The following is a 23,971-nucleotide window of genomic DNA, read 5'->3' on the forward strand; positions in this document are numbered from 1 at the left end:
GATAGATAGCTGGATTTCGGATGGAGTAGATACCAGTGAGTTGTAGGATGACGAGCTGTGAGTCTAGCCTGACGACAAGTCAGCTTATGCCATGTGTGATGGCATCAGAGAGAAGTTCTATCAATGCGCTATATTCAGTGATGTTATTTGTTGACCGACCAATAGACACCCCTCTGAAACTTACTAACTCGTCGCTTGGATCAAAAATGGCCCAGGCCGCAGAAGATAGGTTCCGTGAACTACGACTCGCTCCGTTGGCATATCCAACAAAAGCTTCCAATAGGTTTGACATCTGCGACAAATGTAAAAAAGTGGATCACTTGACCAAAACAATTACCCTTAGTGAAAACAAAAATGTAACAAAAGCATGTGGGTTACTACACTGAGTCATGCGTAGTAACACTTAAGGTACAACCCGTTACGGGGTTGTGGCAGTGGAATCCCATCATAATCCATTAACTCGTAGGCTCCTTTTGCTAATACACGCTTAACAATATAGGGGCCCATCCACAAAGACTTGAATTTACCTGCTCCCAATTTATCAGATTCTTGGTCGTAAAGTAATACCAAGTCACCTTCTGAGAAGACATGGGGTTTGACATTTTTGTCGAACTATGCCTTGACTCATTTCTTATGGGCTTCGTTAGCCAAAGCGACATCACAACGGGTTTCATCCAATTGGATTAGTTCCAAGAAACGAGCCTCCTCTTCTGAATTTCTGGGGAGAAGGTCGATTGCGAGTTTGAGGGACGAGATTTCACACTGAACTGGTAAGATTGCTTCTAGGCCATACACCAGTTGAAAGGGTGTAAACCCGGTTGCATTCCTCACTGATATTCGGTATGCCCACAAGGCCGAGTACAGAATCAGGTGCCAACTCCTTTTGTGGACTCCAATCATCCTTTGCAGCATCCGCTTCAGGACTTTGTTGATTTCTTCAACTTATCCATTGGCCTACGGGTAATATGGAGTAGAGCTGTCGTGGGACAACCCCAATTTGGCAGCCAATTCAACCATCATGTGATTGCGAAAATGCGATCCATGATATGTGACTATGGCATGTGGAACGCTGAATCTGGTGACTACATGATTGAATAAGAAAAGGGGAGCCGTTTCGCCGATGTTGTTTAACATAGGCATCACCTCAGCCCATTTGGTAAAATAGTCTACCACGACTATGATATACCCATGCCCCCCAGTCGAGGTGGGGTTACATGTCATGAAATCTATGCTCCATTTGGCGAATGGCCCAACCACAACTATTGGTTGCAAGGGTGTGGGTGGTCTTCTGGTTTTGCTATCGAAAATTTGACATGCATGGCAACTTCTGACTGCAGTTATGCAATCTTTGAACATTATTGGCCAGAAGTATCCTGCTCATAAACTTTTTTGTGCCGTAGCATAACCAGATTGATGCCCCCCACATGTGCCTGAATGGCAATCATTTAGGACTTTTTCGACCTCCTCATGGGTGAGGCACCTCCTCAGAACTGTATCGACACCACGACGGTAAAGTGTATCATCGACGATCATGTAGTCTTTTGATTGGTATCGAATACGTTTTTGTTCCGAGCGAGAGGTATTAGACCTATATTTTTGGGTTTGGAGATAGATGATTATATCTCCATACCACGGATTGCTTGAAGATATCAGAAACAAAGATTCATCCATGATGGTTTCTTCGGATGTTTCATCATTGGACAACGATGGGAGATTGCATAGTAATTCCGTGAAAACCAGGGATTTCTTTGATTTGGATTTTACAAATTCTAGATCAAACTCTTGAAGAATTGCTATCCATTTTGAATATTTGCCCCCCAACGACTGTTGCAACAATATATAAGTCATGGGGTTGCAATCTGACAAAATGGTAGTTTTCCGAAAGAGGACATATTGTCAAAATCTCTGTATCTCTTGAACGGCTACGAGAGCCAGCTTTTCAACATAGGAATACTTGATTTCTGTATCATTTAAGTTTCTACTCAAATAATATATGGGATGTTCAATTCCATTGTCTTCTTGAACTAAAACCGTTGTGATGGTTGTATCTGCTGCAGCCAGATACAGGTTAAAGTCTTTTTGATAATCAGGAGCATACATTAATGATGCTTTCATTAGCGATTCCTTTAAAGCATCAAAGGAAGCTTGCACAACCTGATCCCAGACGAAGGGCACTTCTTTTTTCAATAGACGTGTATAACCTTTAGCTAGTTCGGCATAATTGGAATGAACCTCCTTAGAAAGTTTGCTTTCCCTTGGAGTTTCTGAATCTGAAGCAAATTTGAAGGTGGAGGCAAATTTATGATTGCCTAAACCTTACATGGGTCGAGATGAATCCCGTCAATAAAGGGTGTAGGGTAGTTTTCTTTTTTACAAGCTTGATTTACATCCCTATAATTGACACACACTCTAATCATTCCTTGTTTTTTCATTACAGGAACAATATTTGATACCTAATCTGTTAGAGGAACTGGGTAAATAAAACCAGCATGGAGAAGTTTTTCAACTTCTTCCTTGATGGCAGCGGCGTTCTTGGGGTGCACCTACCGCAGTCGTTGTCGTACTGGTTTGACATCTGGATATATCTTTATTTCGTGTTCAACTATACTTGAGTCAATGCCTGGCATTTCATCATATGACCAAGCAAAGACATCTCTAAATTCGCGAAAAAGAGCGTTATATATTTCCAGTTCTGAAGGAGAACAACATTTGCCTACATAAATATTCTCTACAACATCTGTTTTGGTGGAGATATTTATGGTGATAGTCTCTTCGATATTGGACAAGTTTTTCTCGGAATCCACCGTGTTTACAGTATTTGATAGGAAATCAAAAACTGAAGGATGATGAAGGTCATCAGGAGTATCTTCTTGACAATATGGAAGATGGGAACGATGGTGGTAGTCTTCCCATGGTGCCCCGTCAGTTATCATTGACTGAAAAATTGCTTCGTCAGTGTAATGCACTTGCGACCAAGGATCTAAAGGGGTGTCATATTCCTTAGACCTATCTATCCAAACGCTTGATGAGCGTTTATTTGGGTCTGCCTCCCATGCCAAAAACATTGATTGCTACAATATTTCTATTGGGCTTGGAGGCAATACCTGCAGATGATCCATGTTAATATCATTTTCTAAGATCTTTTGAATAGAAGATATCATATTGCAGGTTCCTATCGTTACCACTTCCGCCAGATTTATTGGAGGCGGGAGGGCAAAAGTCCCCATTAGTATAGGGTCTTTTAGTAGGCCTACTCCAATATTTTGAAGCGAATGAGGGCTTCCATGGATCATCGGAATGCTTCCTGTAACTTGGGAACTATTGGGGAGAAATGTTTGTTGGTCCACGATTGTAATTCCTCCTTGAAAAGGAAATTCAATCTTCCTAAAGTAGGTCGACACAACGGAAGCCATAGCATATATCCAGGGCCTTCCCAGTAGGATGTTGTAATCGAGGTTTCCGTAGATTACTTCGACATCTATTTCTATTTTTTTTCCTCCCAGTTCAACTTGCAAGTTACTTAAAATCCCATATGGGGTATATGTTTGTCCATCAAATGCTTTTAATGTCATCGAAGATCACGACAAGGTTGGAGATCCTAAAGTTTTCCAGCAACTCATCGACATAATACATGTAGATGCTCCCTCATCAATAATTGTTCGATGAACAATTTTGTTGAGGGCTTTCACTTGAATGAGGAAAGCTAGTTGAGCTGGTAACTGAGGATCATATCCTTTGTGATTAAAGGACACAAGATTAGAATCCTTTGGGTCAATCCCACCTATTGCTGATAATAAAGCCTGCTTTTGGGAGGGGCAATTTTGCAGTACCTCAAGTGTCGACATAGCGGATGGCGATTGGGCCAGATCTTCCACTATATTATAATGTTGTACTGCTCTGGCACGAGGATTAAATGTCGACTTGTGTACTACTCCCTTTGGTGGTTTTATTGTTAGCTCTGGAATGATGGGTGGTGCAAATTTTGTCGAAGTTGTTGTCAAACTACTAGGTTGATCTTTATCCTTGTTGTTTGATAGCTGTGGATTCCTGCAATCTTTATTCCTTGTCGTTACCAAAGCATCGTTTTGTTGTTTCGAAACTGACAACATCAGCACTTGGGATGGGGAAGCATTGTCACTAGCAACCAGATTTGTTCCTGGATTTGGAAACAGATCAGTCAATACCGCCGAGGTTTTTGAATTCTTGAAGAATTTTCTAAGCTCAACTTTATATGGACAATCTCTTGTCCAATGATCCTCATCACATATAAGACATGGAAGATTTGGTTTCTTATCTCCAGAAGGGTTTGCAGAAGATTTTTCAGGTGATGATTCCTCCTGTTTTTTCTTCTTCCCTTCTTTTTTCTTCTTGTCTCCTGGTTGCTTGGTTTCTTTGCCTTTATCAGTTGAGACGGTATTTACTTCCGAGGTGAGAAGTTCTTCTTTTGCATTTTGACCAGAAATCTTACAGGCCTTTTTAGATGTAGCCTTTGTTGATTTCGTGTCTGTCGTCCCAATCATGCCATCACCAGCATGAGAGTCATTGTTTGATTTAGGAGGAGGAAGAATAGAAAATTCTGGTCTGGGAGCGTCAGGGATTTTATCATAGAGCGTGCCAGACTGAGTATAAATCAAGTCTAAATATTTCGCACGAGCAATAACTTGCTCTTCGGTGACGACTCCTCCTTTTGCCACATCTTCTGTAATGGAAGGTAATAATGACTTAATAAACCATTCAGCTAAAAGCTGATAAGGAACATACGTTTTTACCATTCTACGACGACGTCACCACTCATGAATATGATCGGATATGTGAGTGGCCATCGTTTGTTTGAAATTGGTAAGGAGTTATGTTCCCGTTTGGTACCTTATGGGTAACTGAAAATGGGTTAAAACGGTTGTGGCTAGGGTACTGAAGTTATCAAACGAAGCTCAAGGTAATTCGATATACCATTTTGCTGCCGGACCAGTTAACGTTCTCTGAAAAAGGCGAAGCCTAATCGAATCATCATTTAGGGTGTTTGATGAACACCACAGATGAAAGGTCATCACATGTTTCAACGGGTCTTCACCTGGATTTCCATTAAATTTAGGAATATCTGACGGAAGTTTATGCAGAATCACTGGCCACGAAGGGGCGTAAGCAATTGGATCATTCGTTAGCTGATTTAGATCTGGTAACTCTAAAGTCACCACGAAGGGTAACTTTTGATTCAAGTTTGGCAAAGCATACCCAGGATAAGATGGAATTGCCTGAGCAGTTGATCTTTGCATACCAGCATAATGCATTTGATGCTGGTAACTTTGGTAAGGCTGATGGGCATAACCATTGTAGAATGGTTGATTTTGACCGTTTTGAATGTACGACTGCCCATTATTTGCAAATATTTGTTGCTCAGATCCTTGGTAAACTTGTTGGAATTGCGGCTGTTGATATTGCACCAGCCATGGTTGTGAAGCCATGTGTTGTTGTCCAATACTGGCTGTTTGACCAAGATGAGGGGTAATTGTACCCGTTTGGGCCTGTGTCATTCCACTAGTTGGCGATTGTGGTTGAGTCGCAGGGACAAGAGGTTGTTGCATTACAACTTGAGAAACCTGAGGTTGGCATACAACAGGCAACGCTTGTACTTGCGATACCGTCACAATAGCCAGCGTAGTTGGTATATTAGACATAGGTAAACATTGTTGCATCGAGTATACAACTCTTGGTTGTTGAGGCAGTATTGGCACCCAACCGCTAGATGTAATTCCAACATAACCTGAATTTCGTTGTGAACTCTCATATGGTTTTCCTCCCAGAGGAGACAATGAAAGGGTATATTGCCCCCCATACGGCGATAATCTAGTACTCAAAGTAATTGTTTGTCCTTGAGGACCAGACTGCCCAAATTGACACCATGAAGGATCAATTTGCTGAGACTCAACGTAAGAGTTCCCAGATATTATTCCGGATGAACAAACAAGAACGGACCATACTATCGAAATAGCATCTGAGTGGGCCCCATCTAGCGATTGAGAGCTAGTTGGGACAGATGGTATGCTGACGAACATTGTTGGAGTGACAGCAGGAAGTTCTATCGTTGCTGTGTCGGCTGACACAGTCCTAGATGTTGACGGTTGTTGAGACATTTCTAGTCTATCCAAAAGATTTCCTAGTGATTCTACAGGAGCTTCTGATAACGGTAGACTAATTTGTAATGAAGAAGGATATAGGGTGATCCTGAATCCAAATTACGATGGAGTAATAGATGAGGATCCTCCACAATCTCTTCTATAGCAATCAGACCAGGTGGAAGAGGTAGACCGTCAGGTCCGTAAAATATTTTTGGTGCCGAAGAAGGTATAGAATCTACAGTGACCGATGTTTGGGGAATAACACCTTCCGAATCAGCTGTAGATGGAGCTGGTTCAGTAATACAAGTGTTTACCTTCACACTAGGATCAGCTCTACTGTCCTTTGGTGGCTGCGGAACTTCTTCTGTAAAGGCAGGGATACCAGAAATGTTTGGAGTAACCAGAGTCTCCGATGGTGTTGGAACACTTGTTCTAACTTTACCAGGGGATTTGGAACCGGTTAAACGAGTTCGCTTTGTCCGTAACAGTTTCGATTCTGGAGACAAAGACGGTTGACTCGTAAGTCTCCACAAATGATGGGGTTTCAATTGACTTTCTTCCAAATTGCGGATTACTCGATCAACTAAAAATCAAGGGGAAATATGTTTCCGAATTAAATGAATTTTAGACGCTTTGACACAACTTGTTTTTTCAATTTTTAAGAGTTGAGAAAAATTAAAAGATGACTCTAGTCGCCTTTGATTTTTAATGAGCTTGAAGTGACAAGTGCTTAGATGGACCTTTTCCTTTAAGGAGTTTGAAAAGGAATGAAAGAGACTACTCTGGAAATCTAGACAGAGGGATTACCAAACCAATCACAAAACTGCAGAATACTTTTTACGGTACGGCAGTCAATCTTCCTGAATGATGTGTTCAGTGCATTGTGATCGATAGGGCGACAGACACAGCTTCCTATGGATAAAGGATAAATCCTATTGTGGTCTCCCAATATATACTCGATGGTACGTGGGAGCACAAGTCTGTACTGGCACTTATCGTCTCAAAGTGGAGGAATCACCCAACTAGCAATGAAAATAATAGTTACCAGGCTTTACGAAGCCAGAATATGTCTCTAGCCTAGACTTCTAAATGTTGTGCATTAGGTTCCAAAGTGTTTTTAGATTCATTAAATTTATTTTACAGTTGATCTTGCTTAAGAAATTTTCCTTTCAGGTTCACCGCGTGATGTAGATATACAATTCCTAAAATGCAATCTAAGATGATAAACAATAGTTTAATCTTCTTTTTTGCAATGAAAATCCTAGCTACTAAGGAAAGAGAGATGATATTCTTTAAACATAGAGCAGAGAGAACACACTATATGCACTGTCCTAAATCAAACCAACAAATAGTCTAAATGCAAATGCACATGCATGTATTTTTTTTCAGCCTTCTTAATGTGTGAATGATAAAAAGAAAGCTAAGCGCAAATCTAAATTATTTTCAAAGCGAAATTACTAACAAGTTTCTTTTCAAGACAAAATGAAGACAATGACGTCACTTTGTGATTTGGAATTGAAAACTTGCTTTCAACACTTGAAAAACTATTAATTCAAATCAAAATCCAAGAGTAACAGTGTAATCGACTATCAAGAACAATCAGATTCTATTCTATGACTGAAAACGACACTTGCGACACTTCCAAATCAAGAAACGACAGTTCAATTATGCTACTTCTTTGTAAAAGAGAACTGAAAATGGATCACAATACATAAAAACATTTACAGTTATTTGCACAATGGAGGCAGAATAATGGCAAGGAAGGGGGTTTCCAACAGAGGTATACTGACTACAGACAACAAAACTCCTGAATAGAGCTGAAAAGAGTGAAAAAACCAAAGTCTGAAGGCAAAATTAGCCCTTTCTAATCAGCGCACCTGTTACACAGGGATTCCAGTATGCATCCCACCTACATCACATGGGAAGTGTGATGCATACTGATATCCTTGAAGAGAGGGTGTGATGGTACAATGCGAGACTTTTGATCCAGTTCTTGATCACAGTTTACAGCACAGTTCAGGGTTTTAGGCCGAGCAAGTGGTAATCAATAAATAAATCACAGGGGTAGATCTAAGTAGGTTACTAGAGCCACCACAAGGGCAATTAGAGAGCTTGTAAATTGATTGTTCAGTTCATAAAAAAAAACCCGGAGATAGACTGAAGCAGCATTGATCTACTTTGCACTTGCATAGCAAATGCAGTTCGAAGGCTAGCTGGCTTGACTTTAGGCTTTGTCTGTAATTTTATAAAGCAAACAAATATTGACAACAAATAATCTATTTGCTCCCCAGTGGAGTCGCCATTTTTTTATCGGGAAATCTAGTGTCTATGCAGAGCTACTAGTCCCACTAAGGCTGGTAGCTACCTTAGAAACAAACAAATTAAAACCACTTTCGTTTTCCTTTATGAGAAGTAGATAAGAGGGGAAAGAAGGAGACCAACCTCTGTCTTGCGCTTGGTTCCTTTCTTAATTCCTCTCCCTTCTGATAGACCTTTTCCACTTGCTTCCTCATTTACCCAGCTTCAAAGAGTACCTGTAGAATCAAAGTAACATATCACTATCCAAGAACAAAGATCTACTATCATAAACAATATAGGACCAGATATATATTGACCACACAAATGCATATATCATCAATCATACAAGAATGAGGAGGAAAACTCGAATAGCTTTATTAATAATCAAGAATAGCAAAGAGGATTACAACCAATTATTCTAACCCAGCATCATCTTCTCAGCAAGAAAGGCCTTCTTCACCTCATGAAAAGATTAGATCACCCAACACTATGATGTTACACCAAGAAACCAGTAGCACTTCCTTACAAGATACAAAATTCAAGCCTCTGGATCTTTGGGATGAGGGATCCATATATAGATGTTTGCAAGGGGGCTGAGTCAGCTTCTGAGATTTGATTAGTGTCCTCTCTCTGATAGTTCTTGATTCCACTTGGAGATTGATGATCTATTACTCATCCCTGGGCGAATGCAATGAGGAAAGTGTCACAGGAGAAGTTTCTGGAAGATTCCATGATCCTCCACCTCACAGATTGACCCTGCCATTTGTCCACTCTCGTCCATCGCACCCCATAGAAGGGATTTTCAGTATGCATCGCACCTCCCGTGTGCATTTAGGTGGGATGTAGCGCACTTTGACCATGGAGCAGGTGAGATGGTCCAGTTTTGACCAGTGCTGAGTAGTTTTTCATGGAGAATTTCTAGGAGATGCTGTAATCAGTTGACCTTGTTCTTTTAGGGGTTGGAACAACACTTTTAGGGACTTAGGAGCCCTTGGTTTATGGACATTAATGATTGGGGTTGCAGTGCCCAAAAATGTCTATAACAACTTCTCCCTTCACTTACTCATGGTTCTCATCACTCATCATGGTCATTGTCTTCTTCGAGTTATCATATATTTATTTAAGTGTCTCAAATCATGAAATGGTCAAATTCTTCATTTTAGGTCATGGTCTAGGGTTTCACTCCATGTGTCATCATGATACCATAGGTCAAAACAAAAACATGTCCATCATGTAATTTAGTGGGAAAAGGGAGTTAGTAGCTTAGGGAAAGAAAAATAAAGGTAAAGGTAATGTTTTATTTCAAATAAGACAATGCTGTAGTACACTACCTCGACTCATCATTTCTCATAGGGCCATTTTTGCTTCAAAATATGTTTTTGACCAAATGGAGAAGAGGTTTACAAACATGAAAGAGTTTTTTGTCAATGATAGGCAAAGGAACAAAAAAGTCCTTCATTTTATGCACAGGTATTATGATTTGAGATAAATGACCAAACTACACAAGAAACAGGAGATTTGTTACACTTCTAGACAGTTTTCCTTCAAGACAGATTTTTAGGTATTTGGAGCAGGTATTCATAGTTCTTAAGGACTCTATTATGTAGCTGACATCCTAAGATTTCCAATGGTACCTTCAGATAGTGATATGGATAAGTGGAAGGAATCCCAAAGTGCTCTGCAAGTTGGTGTTGCGATTTTGTTAGAGACACCCTGTGTTTTTGGAGCAACCTTGGGAAAATCAAATTTTCTCCCTCCTGGTTTACCTAAATTACATTCCTGATGAGTCCATATTGTAGCTGAGTTCAAGATATTTCCAACGAGCTATCAAGTTTGAAATTTGGAGCAATTTAAGGCCTCCAAAATCTTGTTGGAAGACGGTGTTGTGCTTCTGGAGACTGCGCTACGCTTTTGAAGGTGGCGTTGTGCTTCTGGACACTGCATTGCGCTTCCATGAACTGTGCTGCGCTTATGCCAAAGTACTGCGAAATTCATCCAAAATCACCCAAATTTCAATTTTGAGCTTGCATTCCTACTTCTTGCTATTCTAAGCTTGTTCACAAGTAAGTATCATCCTTTTGCTCACCTTTTTCCTTTGGTAAGATGAATGCAAATACAAGTTTTATTCACCTGGGGTTTAGGTGAAATTTTCATGCCGCAAGCACTAATGTAATTGATAAATTTGGTTAGTTATGAATACATGTAAATTTTAAACCTCATACCTCTGTACATGTTTAAAGCACCTTTTGATTCACTAAATAACTTATCAATCCTCAGATTACGTCACCTTATATAAACCCTAGATCATACCTAGCATTTTGGGCATATTTCCTAGCAACCCTATTTCTCAATTTATCCCTATAATTTCTTCCCCTAATTTCACTCAATTTAAACTTAATAAGTTAATTGTATCCCATATTCACCTCCTCAAATTTTCCTACCATAATTTCCTTTCCCTAACTTTGTCATTTCATCATTTCGTACATTGAGCAAGAAAATATTCAACTTAAGACTAAACAACTGATCATAGAGAAAGAGCAATCCAAGATGATACAACAAGGAGGCAAAGGTAAAGAAATGTTGGAGCTTGGTAAACATGATGAACAGGAAAAGTGGGTTGAAAAGAAGAAGCCAAGGAAAAAGGGTCTCAAAAGGGCATTGAAGAAAGAAAAAGAACAAAACCTACTGAATGAAGACTTGGACATTGAAGACATAATTGCTTTGGAAATAAGTGAAGACAGGAGTTTTGGCTTGAAAATATTATCTTCCACCTTGAGAAGCTTCTTGAAAAGTTTAACAGGATAAAAATTTGCAAAGGAAGATGGCCATCCATTATTACACAAGGAATCAGGTTGCCAAGGTCAGAGTTAAGATGTTGGAAAGCAAGTTAAAGGAAACCCTAAAGGACAAAAATGAGAGGGATAACTTGGAGATGCTTACTGAAGCATCCATGAGGGATTGACATACAACATTTTACAACTCATGACCAAGTTTGAAGGATTTCTGAGCATGTTTTGTTTTTTGGCTATTTTGGTGCCAAATTTAGAAAATTGGCTAGTCACAAAAGCACAACACCTTGGCACTGCACTTTTTCCTCAGGCCTCCAACTGACAAATGGTTTGTAGTGTTGGAAAGCTCATGACCTCCTCTTAAAACCCATTTCATCAGATTTCTCAAAGAGGGCCCAAATTTTGAGAAAAGGGGGTCAAAAATCAACATTCTACCCCTCTTTTTGATAGGCACTATGCTTCTGGAGATGCCTTGGGAGAATGAGTTTTTGAAGGCTTTCCAATGGGTCCATTTTAAAAATTCAAGGTATTATAGACACTAGACAGGCAAGGTTATTTGAAAATTCTCTCAAGTATCAATTTGGACTTTAGGAAGACACCTTAAAGTGGGATCAAAGTTGGTACTGCGCTTCTGCAAATTTTTGAGTTTTTAATTTAAATTTCACTGTGTAATTTCCTAGTTTCAATTTGGCTAGGTCAAAGTCAAAACTATTGATGTAATTGAAGTAGTTAGAGGTTAGATGATGTAATCATGAAATAAATAGACATGATATGTTGTTTTTATGGTTTAATAGGCCTCATTAAGGAAGAAAAATCCAAAACAAAGTCTAAAAGAAGTGTTTGTATTTGACCTTCTCACTCTCACCTGTTGGTTGAGAGAATCTTGGAAACAGTTCCACCACCTAGGAATTCGATTCCTGAAGGTGTGGAAGTGGTTAAATTGAGTCTATATGTATCATTTATAATTAAGAGATAAGGGTTGGACTTTTTTGGAGAGGCTTGGTACCTTATGTTCTCTTACAACTAATACAGGAGCAGTTGCAGCTATATTTCAAGAATACTTGTTCAATGACTCTATGGTGTTAGTTTTGTTTCAAATCAGCTTCTAATTGATGAAATTATATTTATTTTCATGATTTATATTCTTCCTATGCTTTTCCTTACAGTTATATAGAAAAAATTCTTAGATTTCAGCTCTGTTTATGTGGAAATCATGCTTGTGTTTCTTTTTTTCTAAGACTAATGAATTCATGATTTCACATGCTCATTATGTTCTCTTAAAATCTCAGACCTATACTACATTGAAAACACTTTAAGTTCACCATAACACACTGATATATAGCTCCTCTTTATACTTGTCACTTCATACTTGAAGCCTTGACCTAATTACCTGCTCGAATCCCTAGTCTAACAAACCAAAACCCTAAATTCACAAATACTCAAACAAGACTTGTATATCTAGCCTAAAACCTATTTCTTTTTATTTATTCATTGAAAAATCCTTATAGAGATCCCTCTCTCATTCAGTAGGGCTATCTACTGAACTGAAAGTGGTTTGAAGTTTCCTCTTTCAATCTTCTCCTAAACTTGGGACATTGTAGAGGATAACAGAACCTTCAAAGGTAGTAAGGGTGTTGAGACTGTGAATTTCCCTGAATTGGGATCCTCGGTTACTTTGGTTCTTCCCTTCACCAGAGGGATATACTCAGGAAGCCTTAAGATAGGCTTGATCTCTTTGGCATATACTTCCTCTACACCTTAGTATTCCTCCTCTTCTCAATCCACCACTTTCTCCATCTATTTGTCTTTTTTCTTCTTTTGTTGCACCTCCAGATTCTTCCTCAGTGACATTATCACCGACACCGACTTCTTTTGCTTCTCCTTGGCTACTAGTTGCTTCTCTTTTGTGGCTAGTTTCTTCTCTTTTGTGACGGATTTCTTTGGTCTCGGTGACCACGATGTGATAGGCATAGGGTTGTAGCTTCCATACTTGACATTTCAGGCTTGCCACAAAATCCTCCCAAAATTGACAACTCATAAACTTCAGACAGAAAATCGTCCAGACAATTTTCAAAATTCAAAGTGTTCTTCGGTCATCCAACATGTGAAATTTATAGGGATTTTTGAATTCAAATATGACTGTTCCCCCCAAATTCTGATAAGAAATGCCTTTTTGGTGGCAAATCTTCAAAGATGTTCTCCATAAATAGCGCCTACCTACTCCTCTTAACTGAATTTTGGCCATCAAATCATGAATAGTAACCTCATCGACTACATTTGGACCCACCTACACGGCACCATCCTACATGGTGTAACTTATCCAGTTCAGCTTCACCTGTTGCACCCTTGTCATCCATCATGCAGACTTTCTACCATGTTCTTCACTTCGCCAGGCATCATAGTTTATAGTCCTGCAATCCCTTGCAACTGCCTAGAATACTAATACTGTCCTACTGTTGGCTTGAGGGCGCCTGACCTAGGTTCACTGTTAATTAGCTAAACAAATCCCTACACTACTGGCCCTTTCAGCATCATCCCGTGGAGCGCGGACTGAAGTCTCACTCGAAGCAGTATGGGGGGATGCTGGAACCAAGTTTCCGCATGCTGAGATGGTTGTGATGTCGTTTGATTCCTTCTATCCCTGCCTTCATGTAGGTTGCTTCTTTCTAGGGCTTGCAAGAGAAACCCTTATTTCGGACTCCAATACCTCCGCGAAAGTATACAATCAACCTTTGCGTAGCCCTAACCTACTGCTTAGGTACTTTTGTACAAATTCCCCAATTAATCTAAGTGGTTCGCTTATCTTTTCAAACAGTTATAGTTAACACCACGTAACCATATATTCATAAATGTATTCAATTATTCAATGTAATTGTGGTCATCTGCGCATCATATAAGCACAATAAAGGAAATTCATATATAAAATATCCAGATGCATCTACAGAACAAAGACAAAGAAATTGCAGAATATTTCTCTTTATAATATCTTCCAAGTGTTTACAAACTCTATCCACCCTGCGCACACAGCTGCAGGGGTCCATGCACTTAGCTACAGACTTCTACCCTAGGCCTCTGTGCACTCAGCTGCAGAGCCTCTACCTACGCTACGATCCAAGACATAGAATTATTACTTCAGAGCTATGAATCTCTTACATTATTCATCATTCTATGTCTCTTCAAACTACTTATAGCTTAGCTCTTTTTATACAATCCCATGGTCCGCGAACCATGGGTAGAACTCTTACAGCCGACTTTTTCTTTACAAAACTAAGGGTGGACTACCCTTTACGATACATGACATCTTCGTGCTTCATGACCACAAAATGTGGATTCTTTACATTTTTATTACAAAATTTGACTCAAACATGGTCTTTAAGCCCCAAAAATTTCCTTGGGGTTTCCCACTCCCAACAGGCCCCTAACACAAACATCGTGACTCTCCCTTGAGTCACTTTGTAGGTGTGGAGATCTTTGTGTGAAGCGCATCCAACTCAACCTGTATGACCGCGACCTTGGTCGTGCACTGAGCTGCCACCTACTTTGCATCTTCCATTGTCTTCTTGGTCAATGCTCCTGCGCTATCAGATTGAAGCTTTTGTTGCGTCACTTGCAGAGTTGCAAGCTTGCCTTCAATATTTCCTGTGATTGCGTAAGCTTCCTCCAGCTAGGGCTTTAGTCGTTCCTTCAACACTGCTTCCTTGTGCAGTGCTTCATCCACCTGTTCCTTCAGCTGCTTGGCCTCCTACAACTTGACTAGCCTCTGTGTTAGCGTGACGCTTCACGCTGTGCCCTTAACTTCATCGTAGCGCCGTTGTAGCTTGCGCACTTCTGTCTCTAGTCTCTATACACTTGGGTCCTCATGCAAGCTTGTCAGTGTTATCACTCTGATTTTCCTTGAAGTTGTTAGAAGAAGGAAAGGGGTCCGAGGTAACCACAAACCAACTTTTAAGTATAGAATCTAGTCAATCTGTACTTAGAGAGGGATCTCTCTTTATGATTTAGCTTTGTTTTATAGGATATTAGGCTAGTTATGACAACTTGGGTGTTTTTATTTTGTTTGGTGTTGGAATTCGGGAGCAGAAGGATAGAACCAGGTATTTCAGGTCATTGGGATATGGAGTCAACTAAATGCTGGCTTAACTGGGTTAGGTTGATTTAATAAAGGGAAGCTTCACAGGGCAAGATAGCTAAACAAAAGACAAATGATAGATTGAAATGGCTGAAATGGTCTTGAATAGGGAGGAAGGGCAACTAAGAATCCTTCAACAAGGTCCAGATGATGAAAAGAGGGTGCTCATTAACAAAAAGCAATTAAGTGTTATTTGTTAAATGGTCACAGTGATAAACTATGAAAGCAGGGAGCAATTAAGAATTCCCTACCTATAATAGCCTAGAAGAAAACATTAAGAAAATAAACGATTTTAAAGACAAAATACAATAAAGCTCTTTTTGAAATATAACTTTTCATTTATCATTCAGAGATGAAACACATATGAATATTTACTAAACCAGGAAAAACTGTAAAAACACAAGATATAGAATACTTATTTGTTGCTCATTTGACATAGGTATCCTGTAAAAGTCCTTTGCTTTATTACTCTGTTCCAACCAACCATACAAAAGTTGTTCAACAACACTTCAATTCCAAAAGTAAATTGTCTACAGAAATGTCTAAGAATCCACCCTCAATACTTCGAATGAGGAAGTATTTATACAAAATTTACATCAAAATATCTCACAACTAAATGAGATTTATTCTAGGAAAACTAAATATCTTTTACATGAATATAGAGACAGATGGTCTCGAATGTAGAAACCGAATGTGAACTGATTTTTACTATCCCTGTTTTTGTTGAAGGAGATGAAGTTAGGTCCTATGAATATGTATCTTGTTGTCATGCTAGTAACTCTATGTTGGACATCTGACTTTATCTTTTCACTGATACTCTTTTACCTGTAACTGATACTCTTTACCTGTTTACCAACATTCACCCTTTTTACCAAAATTTACTGTGGTAAATACTTCTATTTACCTTACTGTTTACCATGGTAATTTATAGGATGTCTGTCATGTTGGTCCACCAATCATCTTTTGGTATACTCATCCTTGTCAACTTCCTGTATATTTCATTTGCTTCAGTATATTTCACAAAATTGGGTTGCACTGGGAATAAGTGCTTCACTTCATGCTCAATGTAAAAAAGGTTCTCCAAACCATCATAGAGAACTTTCCTTGTGGGCAATGCTTTGACTGCAGATGAACTGGCCTGACTGTTAGCTTGCTGATGTAATTTATTAATGTAATCAATCTGAACCATTAGCTTATCATTGATGACTAAAGGATTTGGGAGCCCTTTCATTCTTAAGATGTCAAATTTCTTCATGAACTCATCTATGTCCTCTTGCATGCTTTGACACTGACGTTCTTGGACTTGTATCAGATTCCTTTTCGTAAACACTTTATTTATTTCAAGGATGGTAGCAGTCCTATCCTCAATTTATAATTGTTCCAACTGTTGCCTGTTTTTAATATTTAAAAAGTTTATTAATCTGATAGCTTCCTCAGGTTTTCTTCCCAGCTCTTCTCTGGTTTTCTTAATTTCTTCAAGAGCTGGCTTAACCAAATCAATCTGTTCAAAAATAATTTGAATGGATGGCCAAATATCATTGATGGAATCAATGATATTGGTCCACAATATCTTCCTGATCTTTGTCAAAGGCCTGTCAAATGTCACGTCTTTCTCCAATGCTTTAATTTGTTAGGCCATGCCTTTATTTTTCCTCATCTCTTCTGCATAATTAAACTTTGATATATCATATTTCTGCTCCAAAGTAATGAATTTTTCTTTCACTTTTTGTAGCTCTCTCACTTGAAGTCTCATTTCTTCCATTGACTTAATCAAGTCCTCTGTGCTCTGTGTTGTTGTACTTGCCTGTGATGTACCTGTTACTTCCACTGGTGTGGTTGTTGCCAAAGGAATGTTTGGTGCTAGAATAGTTGCCATGGTGGAAGGGATTGTTGTTGAAACTATAGGCACTACAGTTTGAGGCTGTGTGGTCGACTCACTCTGCCTTGACTGTATTGCTTTCTCCAATTCCTGCTCTGTTTCCTTCAATTGCACATTCAACTTGAGGATCAAATCCATAAGTTCTTCATCATTCTTTTTCTCAAGAACTTCAATAGTTTGAGGATGTATGTGGGGTGGCAATTTCAGCTGTTTTCTAAGTGTAGCTATGTCTTCATTCTTTTTCTTAATTAAGCCTTCTGCTGCCTTAACATCTTTTGGGTCATGACCCAACTCAATTATTAAATCTTCCAATGATTTGATTCTATTGTCTTTTGCCTATGAGGAGGCCTTTTCTAGTTGCAATTGGGCAGTAGTGTTGCTCAGTGAATTTTGCAACCTATGTGCCATCATTGCCTTGCTAGTCAGTGTAGAATAGACCATCTCCCCTATTTGTTTGTGCAGTTCTATCTGGTCTATGGGGTGGATGTCTTTAGCTAAGACCTCAAAATCAGTCTTGAGGTAATCTGCCAAGGACTTGGGCTGCTGCACTGTGGGCTTTAGAAAGCTCATCTGCATTTTTCCTTCTTTGATGTCAAAAGCTGACATCAATCTGGTTTGATTTGTGGGAGCCATCTTTAAGTATTGAGCATAGGCTTGAGCCTTCAGTTGCTCATTCTTTGTCTTTATCTCCTTGAATTTCCCCTTTATGTCTATGATCTTCTCAGATGAAGATCTGAGAGATGATACTTCTGTGCTAGGCTGTCTCTCTAGCTCTTGCCTTTGTGAGCTAGAAGGTGTCCCACCTATTGGGAATGTATGTAGACTGTCTCCACCTTCCCTCCTCATACTCCTTGTAGTTTCCTCAAAGTATTCTTCCTCTAAAAAAGGATTCAACCTTTGCCTCTTAGCAAAGGTTTGATCTGTAGGTCTGCTAGAAGGGGTAGCTACTTCCCTATCTCTTTTCAAGTTCTTTTCCTCATTCAGAGGAGTCTGTACAACTAGGGGATTTCCCATTTTGTTGGAGCTGGATGTGGCTGTGGTGGAGCTTGTTCTTCAGAGATTTCAGGCTGCTCTGATACCTCTGGCTATTCTGATGCTTGTGGCTATTCTGATGTTTGTGCACTTGTTCCCTAGTTTTGTTCCTATGGCGTCTTGTTGTGGGAGCACTATTTTCTTGTGTGTGCCCTTGAGAAGTTTCTACTGTGGAGGCACTAGGTTCTGGTGTTGGCCTTTGAGTAGATTTAGCTGGCACCTGTCCAAAAGAGTCCAGGTCAAGTCTCTTCTCCAAATCTTTCATCACATTGTCAACCTCAACCTGATCACTATCCTATTCTATCAAAGTCCCTTCCCTCCATTCATTCAAATTTGCATACTGTTCTATCTCAGGGATTCTGTGATGGATATAGGGTGACAATTTATGTTTCATTCTCCTATCACAAATGAAACCATGAGGGTCATAAGTCCAAGCAAATATTTTCTTTAGTTTCATTGTTGTTTCTATGATTTTTTCTGCTTCTTTCCCTGCTTCTCTATTGTTGCACACAAATGGGCCTAAGTGGTCTTTGATCCTCAATTGGGCTTTCTTCTTTGCCTTGGTGAAATGAATTTGGTCAGAGTTTAATATTTGCCTGTAATATTCCAGGGCAAACAATCTCATAGGGACATACTTATACAGCTTGAAAGGAGGGATCTCACAACCATATATTCAGATTTCAGTGTGATTCTAGTACAAGTACCAGTCACTATTTTGTACTGCTTTGATAGTTGAAGGATTCTCTTGATATCATCACTGGTTCTTGGGGGAGAATGTCCTGTCAGCATGGTGGTTATAGGATAGACAAATTGATATATGAATTCATTGTATGAATATGGAGAAGTGTATGAATAGTGGAAGATGGAAGTCTAGAAAATGATTGATCTGGGATTGCCTCTGGCGTCAAGCTTATTCACAGAGAATGGGAATTTTTCAGTTTGATAATACAGGAAGAGGTGATACAAGACTGTGGAATACTTGAACACTCTCTCATTTTCCAATCTCATGAACTGGTCATGGATTTTTTCAGCTATGAATGCAGCATAGTCATACTTGGCAGCAGGGGGCTGGCCAGGGTTGAAGATAGTCATATAAGAAAACGTCATCTCATCCACATATTCATTGGCTATGAAACCAAGAATACAGGTAATCATGGTAATAATATCCCTCCCTAAGCTTGTAAAAGCAACTGTCATGTAGGGTGGAGGGTTTTTTGATATGTATTGTTCTAACATGAACATTTGGCAAACTTTGGCGATCTCTGTGCTGGATAGTTTGGAATATTTGTCAAGTAAATCAGCAATGGATAGAGGGGTAAGGTTCTGATTGGGTTTCAACTGCAATATTTCATTGATGGGGTCTACTGTAATGGTAAAAAGGATTTATTGGTCGGGGGACATTACAGCTCTGAGATTAGGGTCATAATTGGCATGACACTGGTGAATAATGTCTGGGAAAATGTGCACAGAAGGGAATTGGTACTTTGGGAGATTTGATTCCCATAGACCAATATTATCAGCATTATTGAGGTAAAGGTCTCAGTATTTACAATGCAGTCTCAAGGGGGAGTCATCAAATGTGAGGTCTTTGATTTGGAAGTCCTTATCAGCTAAGGGAAGGTGGTCCAAATCTTTATGGGGAGCATTGACTGGAGCTACATTGAGGGCCACGGGGGTTTCCATTTCTGGTTCTTGTGGATTCAGAAATGAAAATGGGGCTTTTTGAGTGAGATAGGTGAAACAGGTGTCCTGGGAGTTCTTTACTATAAGTTTTGCAACTGAATTACACTGGAATTTTGGGGTTTCAACGTAATTGCAAAGGAAATTTAGTATGTAACAGGGTTTCTGGAAGAAATTGGTAAATACCTATTATGGAGCAACTAGTAATGGTGGACTGGTCGACTGGAAGCACAATATGGACTGGAGCGGTGTTGGGCAACAAATTCCAGGGTGGTTGATGATTTGGGTATGAGTTAGTCGTTTTCTATGTACTAGCTACATGCATGAGTTTTTCAGAATATGGGTGAAAAATGGATTAACTTTGTTTTTTATGTAAAGTCAAAGTTTTTGGCGGCTTTTGTGACACGGATAGGTTGTGTCATCGGGTCGATTTGATGTTTTTGTCGTTTGTGGGGAGGCGGTAAGCAGGTTTCATCGTGCCGCTTATGGGTGGGAAATGGTTTTTAGGAGGGGCCATGCAATTCCACACCTTTTGACACGTAGCATCAACACTGTTTGGGAAACTACTCTCATCACACATTAAATGTTGACCAAAAGGCCCATGCGATATCTGCGATGGCCGTCGGATCTGAGGGATCCGATCAGATGGTGGTCGGGATGCTGAGGTGACTGATGGATAACGGAGGGCAGGCCCGATATTAATTAAAGGATTTATTCATATCGGGGGCATTTTGATTGGTTATTTAGTTATTAATTAATCTTGGTGACTAATTAATCCTCATTTATTATGGCGGGGGTCCGGGTTCTTAATTAAGCATAGGTTGGTTAATTAATTCTGTTTATTGACTATTAAGGTTATATTTAACGGGGGACGGGATATGTAAATATTTTGGGGTTTTTAATAATAATACGGGGAAAGGGTAATTCTTTTGGGAGTTAAATAATAATACTAATTTAAAGGTTAATATGATTTTGAAAAATATGAATGCGCTAAGTAAAAGTGTAACCAAAATCATTTCCATCATACACATTTAAAACTTAGGCTAAGTGAATATGAGGGTTTTTATATAGAGAATGTGTTAATTTCCCTAAGTAAAATAGGATTTTACTTAGGAAAAGCTTTATCAAGGGATGAATGAGTTTGTGGAGGGATAAATGTTGATGAAGGGATTTAAGTACTTTAGGCATTTCCAATTATTGGACCAAGGGTCCGGTCCCTACAAAAGTCAGAGAAATTCTCTGAGCCCCTCCAACTTTGGCAATTACCTTTAGCACTTAGGGAATTAGTGAAATTTTAGGGGAAATGAATAGGGAAGTTAATTATTGTGACTTTTAATGTTGATGTGCCTTCCATGTGCTACATGCCTTGTCCAAGTGATGAAAGCAAACGACTTAAGCATTGAACTTAACCATTTCATCACAAATTTATTCTGCAACCACCATCTACTTACCCTACCTACTTAACCTAGCATTTTCACTTCTTTATTAGGGTGCACTTAGACTAGCAAACCCTTATCAAACTTTTATTTTTCTTTTACATATGAATTCCTATCTAAATCTACACTTATTACATCCAAGGGCTCAGATTAAACTATTGAGCTCCTTTTTTTACTCTACCTATCTACTTATCTGCCAAGTTTACACTGTTTGGTCAGATTTTTATTCTCTATTTCTAAAGCATGAAATTTAAAACATGAAATAACCAAGTTTAAATTGTTTGGTTACCATGGATTGTGGCATAGGTGACAAATTGCACACAATCTTTATTATACATAAAAGTAAATAGTAGTGGCATTTAGACTTGCACACTTTCATGGTCTTTTCTTTTTGTTGGGGTTCATTTTCTTTCATTTTTTTACCTTTTCTTTATTCTTTTTACTCTTTTATTCTATTTCTATGGCATACCCTCTTTACATTTTTTAATTTTCTTGTTTTTTCACAAATATGGAGAACCTTTGCAACAAGTAAAGGTATGAACATATTTAAAAACTAGATCAAGTCAATCATGAAATATGAAACCTATTGGTATAGGGGCATAACAGTCAGGACCTCAAATGATTGCTCAAACAACTACATGCAGTCTGCTACTGTACTTCCATCACCACGACTGCTTCTGTGACAACAACTGCTCGCTTTTCCTTTACCTTTGGCAGTGTTGAAGGCTAGGCCCTCAACTGTAGCTCTGTAATCTGAATGTTCAACTCCAGATGAACCCGTGCCATCTCAGTCCAAGTGTTGCGCACCCCTGTGGAAAACTTACTGATGTGTACCTCGACTAGCTCTTCCTCTAGAATGGCCAACTCTGGGACCACATTGCATGCCTCCTCAACGACCTCCATGATCTTCTTGCTCTGGTTGGTCACCTCGGTCTCAGTGGCACTGACAACATTTCTCTATAGGGCCATTTGTTCATTGTTGATCCTTTTTTCGCTGATCACCTAGAGGGCGTTGTGCTCTCAGGCCCTGATTTATGCAATTACTCCATCTTGCAAGAGGTGGAGTGCTTCGCGCGAAAGTGCTGCCAAGTTCAACCCAACTCCCTTCAAGGCACTGACAGTGGGTCTGTCAACCTCATTGTTCGTGGGTAGTGCTCCATTCGGTAGCACTATCACATTGGAAGCCTTTGTTCATAGCATATCAGCAGCCTCTGAAGTGTCGATGGACCTAGTAAACACCATACCAGCCAGTGACGTCTAGGTTTGCAACTCCTGCAACCTAGTCTAGATAGCCCCTAGTATGATCTGCTACTACTATTCAAATTGTTGCAGGGCCTCTGCGGTGACATCTCTGACTGTGTCACCAATATCATGTAAGTCACCCTCCGTGAATGTGATAAGGTCCAGCGAGGTCTTGGTCACCTTGGATTTCTTTCTGGCCCTCCCTTCTCCAGATCTCTTAGGAACTTAATGCAGGCGAATGTCTCTTGAGGGTCCGCATTGTGTTGTTTTGTTCCTTCCTCTTCTGTCTCAGGTGAAGGCGACCGTGTGCCTTTGTCAGAGCCATGCTTTGTTTCACCTATCTGCTTACCTTCCTGCTTTTTTACGTGTTCCACCTGGGCCTTCTTAGCGGCTTCCTTTTTCCTCTTTTTGACCAGTTGCACCATCTTTAGCTTGACCTCATCCTTCTTCTTCTACATGGCAGACTTGCTTCCACCCACCGCCACGTCCGTGGTAGTGTGACACTCTACCGGCCATTGATCAAGCACCGCATCGATGGCGTCTTATGTGGCTAGATACTGCAATTCGTGCCACTTCTGCCTAGGGTCCTTCTGCACCCTTATAGATACTCGATGGAAATCAGATTTGAACTTGGCATAGCTCTTCAGGTTAGCATACACCATGGGAAACAATTGCGACTTGTGATTGATGGCCATCCTAATATTCATTTCCATCAAGATCCAAAAGATCTTGTTGTCCTGAACTCGCTGCGTGTCCTTGGTCGCCCACAACGAAGTGTACTTCACTACTTCAGGGAGGTCTTGCATGACCAAAGGGAACTGGCTATCCTCTAGTAGCTCCCATGCTACCAGCACAATTGACAGCAAGAGCCACACGTAGTGGAATGTCTTGCTTTGCTCTTGTGATTTGCAACAGTTCACCAGGAACTCTCCGTGAAGGTAGTTCGACCAGCTAAATTGGACTCCTTCCGCGTATTGCTGTGCAAGCACGATGACAGGAACTGACACCTCATCGGTGCGACACTTCCGCGTCACCTTCCTTGCAAGTATCTGTGTTGTTACATTCACAAAGGGGTCATATATGCTAGAGATAGCGTACCTGTGTGGCTTCTTCACTAGCTTGAATTTCTCCTTCATTGATTCTACGAGAGCCTACTTGCCGTCATTGACACTGAAGATCATCGTTGGATTCTCACCTGTATACGGTAGCCGCGTTATTCGTTGAATTAACATATCTGTGATGGGTATCAGCTCCTCCATCCACAGAAACCCATCATGCACCAAGCACAGTAGCTACTTGATGACCAAAACTGTTACCGGGGTGCAGTTATAGTGCGGAACCTAGAGTAGGTTGAGCAAACTTGCCTTCTT

This window comes from Pinus tabuliformis, chromosome 3_2 (genome assembly GCF_031772625.1).
Source record: "Pinus tabuliformis cultivar Carrire ecotype Pingquan chromosome 3_2, CPIR1, whole genome shotgun sequence".
Taxonomy (NCBI): Eukaryota; Viridiplantae; Streptophyta; class Pinopsida; order Pinales; family Pinaceae; genus Pinus; species Pinus tabuliformis.